Genomic DNA, 3,988 nt, shown 5'->3' on the forward strand with positions numbered 1-3,988 from the left:
CTCCGTCTCAAAAAACAAAACAACAACAACAACAACAACAACAAAAAAAGACTAAGTTAAAAATATCTTTTTGGTATAGATACAGGAATGTTAGGGCAAGTTTAGAAATAATTTAAAAATTATTCATCGTATTTTTGTGTACATTATTTTCTGCATTAAAATTTTACAGATTTCCTGAAACGTGTTGTTACCTAACTATTGCATACATTAATAACTCTATACGCAAATGTGTCCTGCCACATGTTTGAGGGACCTATTCATGGAATTTGTTCCTTGTCGTTTACAAATAAATTCTAAACACAGTTCAGGTCTCTGTTTCTTATCACGATTTTCTTTCCTATGAGGAACATGAAGCATCAGATTGAATGAAACCTTCCAAGGCCTTTCAGAAGTGTCTCGAAGTCTCCAACAACTGCATCCAGCTACTCATCATTATCAAGGTGAAAATTGAGATAAGGATAGATTCTCTAAGAGATATTAATTGAAAGGAGGAGCTGATGACAAATATAATTACTGAAATCAAATATTTATTCAAAATCAATTTTGTTTTTGTATCTTTTAAAGTTAATGTTTGAATTTGGAAGTATTAAACTAGAATTTTAGAAAACTATAGAAGACAATTCTACTGACAATTCAGTTGTAATTATTTAAAAGTTCCCTTCCTTAAAAATTGACCTCAAGCAGAATTTTAAAAATTCAACTATTATAAATATAAAACTGACACTGTTACAGAGATGCTTATGAATATAAAAAAGTGAATATTACATAAATTCTTTATAAAGTATGTTTTGTTTTTAACAGAATTTTCAGCAAACAATATGCAGTAGTACTTCTAAGTTAAGAGAAGTCATTTTCAGTGACAACTTGGCATTGCTGCCAGCTCAAAGTAAAGTGGCAAAGTTCATTAAGCCGCTTCCTGGACAACTTTGCAATCTGTTGGCTTTTACACCCCTCATCATATCAAAAGGCCAAAATACTTTTTGGCTCTTGAAACATGTTCTATGACTCTCTAAAACTCCTTGCTGTGGCAGCTTATTCTAGTTAGTGCCCCTTAATCTCCAAGAATACCATTCTCTCTTCCTCAAGCTTAGTTGATAGCTTTATATTCTCAGCATGACTATTCCCTCTTTAGGGTTAAGGATAAAGCAATCTGCTTAGTTTATTAAAGTGTTTCATTCTAAGGTGTAATTTACTGGTAGTCCTACCTGAGTCACTGCAATTTATGAACAATGCAGTGTCTAATGTACTGTTAAATTGTGTTGTAATATTTCATTTTCTTATTTATTATCTATCTCCCCCACTGGAATAAAAGCTCCAAGGAAGAAGGCATCTCTGGTTTTAAGATTCCCCTGCAGTGTCTAGTTTACTGGTCAGCAGTATTCATTCCGTCAGGTTTCTTAAAGAGTAGTAAATGTTAGAAGTTCACAAAAAATTACAGACCACTGTAAGTGATTCTTTTTGTGTGGAAATGACAAAGAAGGTCTATTAGACTATATTTTTAAGGATGCATAGGTTTTGCATAGATTATGTACCCAGATGCTAAAACAGTCCATAGTTTCTACACATCACTGCCTCACAATCTACACACAGATATGGTACACAGTTAGATTTTCCATATCAGAGCAGTGCATAGGAATCTATGGGTGATTATCTTGACCTGGGGTCTGAAGCAGGAAATGGGGAGTGTTCAGATTGGAGGCACAGGCTGAATTTGGAGAAGGCAGGGAGTTGGTGGGGGTGAGACAGGGAAGTCCTGACTGAAGGTAGACAAAATTAGAGGGTTCATGCTGGGAAGCTCGAATAAATAAGTTGAGTAATTATGTATTTTCCCTATGTAGTCAAGAACAAAATTACATATAATAGGAATAAATATTAATAAATTATATAATGGCTTTCATACACTTGTATTCATTACATCTTTTCTGTATTTTCTATATTTTCATAACATTCTATCAAAGGACATGTAAGTTAATGTATTTGAATGATAATATTCTATTAAAGGAAATGTTCTTTTTTTGCTTTTTATTACATTCTATTAAAATAAATGTTAACTTCTAAAATGTTACATTTTAATGTTCTCAGATAAATTATATTTGTTGTACAATATCTCAAAGAAAAAAATACTAAAAGTTTAAAGCTACAATAGATATTATTCCCTTTTAGTTACTATTTTAATGAATTAATTTTTTTAGTTCCATTTTCTCATACTTAGCAGCTATATAATTTACTGAACAAAAGCAATAGTCATGAGAAATCCAAGTAATAGATTACTGGGCATGTTACTTAGGCATATTTCCACTGTCACACAGAATGAAGTCTCAGTGCTACAATCTAATTAACCAGAATATGAACAAGTAGTACACCTTTTTTATTATAACAATTTCTAGAAAAAAATTTTCTCTGAGTATTCTAATACACCTTTTTTTTCTTAGTCAAGAGCAAAATTATTTCTTGTAGTCTGAGATATTTTACTCATCTGAAACCACTTTAGGATAGGTAAAAGTCACTGAAAACACTGGATACCTGCATTTTAAAATCCCATTTAAAAAACTCTAAGAGAACAGCAAGTGTAAAGTATGGGAATATTTTTTGAATTTTGCATTAGAAAAACGTGACATGACTACTTACACAATGGTTACATTCAGAAGATTTTGTTTTACTTTTATTTCTTGCCTTTTTAAATTCATACCCACAACTCCAATTTCATGTGTTGTATTTGATTTTAGATTGCTCAAAACAAATTCTTGCTGAAATATGTGTGTGTGTGTGTGTGTGTGCGTGTAATATAGGCAACTTTACACCTCAACAGATTTATTAAAACAGTATCAAACCAGTATAATTCTAAATAATTTCACCATTAAAATATTTCAAAAATTATCTTATAACATAAAAAATGAACAGATTCTTTTTACAATATCTATAGCCCCAAAGTAGAATGTAAAATGTTTCCTTTCACCTTTCCAGTTCCAAGAAATGAGGGATGAAAATAAAACATAGTGAAGAGCAGTCTTATGTGCACAGTCTTTTGAATGTTACCCAGCCATATAAGAAGAGACCATGGGCCTGGAACGCTTCCTCAACAAGAGATAAAGAGCCTGCACATGTGTGTCAATGGTCCTTAGACACACCCTCAGCTTCAGCATTTCAGATTCCATGCAGTGTGAGTCAAGGTCTTTGTACTGTGGTTTTAGAGGCGTGCACGTAGGGTAGTTGTTCTGAGTTGTGGGGGGCACCAACCATGGGAGATCTATGCATGCAATAGGGATTTGTCTCCCTCTGTTTTGTGTACATGAGTAAAAGTACTCTTCCATCCCGTGATTGACTGTGTTGTGTTTACCGTGGTGACTCTAATATCAAGATGAATTGGACAGAAGTATTTGGACTTCTGGTACTGGTGGTTGACATAAAACTTTGCATGAAGAACACTGGCCTCTAACTAAAGGTATGTCAGTCATATTCAAAGAAATATAGCAAAAATAAATCTGCATCTCAAGTAGGATAATAATCTCAGGTTAAATCGAGTTGTTTTTAATATTATCATATGGGTTAACTAACCCAAGTTTAACATATGATGAGTGTGATTTGCCAAAAAGAAAAAAAAATATATATATATATAGTGCAAGTAAGTACAGGGAATTGAAGGTCAATAGAAAAATCTTCACAGCCATTATGTCAATCTCTTGCAACATTCCAGAGCTGAGCTCTCCAAAAGAAATACAGTATGAGACATAAATGTGGGTCATATATGTAATTTTAAGTTTTGTAATAAAAAAGTAAAACAGAAAATTATTTCAGAATGTTAAATATATTAAACTTTATTTTTCGTTCATATCATATATTTTATTCTACTATATAGATTTGCTTAACGAAATAATATTTATTCTTCATTTTGCTATATTTGTTTTCTAATATTGAGATCTGTGACACTTATATAGCCAGTATTGTTATAATTATTTAATTTCCACAACATAAAAATCTGAACATAGAC

At 32.0% G+C, this 3,988-nt stretch overlaps 1 long non-coding RNA gene across 1 annotated transcript; it reads left to right on the forward strand.

Moving 5' to 3' along the window:
* The first annotated feature begins 329 nt into the window (after window positions 1-329).
* LOC141409993 (uncharacterized) lies at window positions 330-3,786 on the forward strand. Its single transcript, XR_012433165.1, has 2 exons — window positions 330-440; window positions 2,965-3,786. It is a non-coding gene; the product is annotated as an uncharacterized lncRNA (long non-coding RNA).
* Window positions 3,787-3,988: the final 202 nt, after the last annotated feature.

The sequence above is a fragment of the Macaca fascicularis genome, chromosome 3 (assembly GCF_037993035.2).
Source record: "Macaca fascicularis isolate 582-1 chromosome 3, T2T-MFA8v1.1".
Classification (NCBI taxonomy): Eukaryota; Metazoa; Chordata; class Mammalia; order Primates; family Cercopithecidae; genus Macaca; species Macaca fascicularis.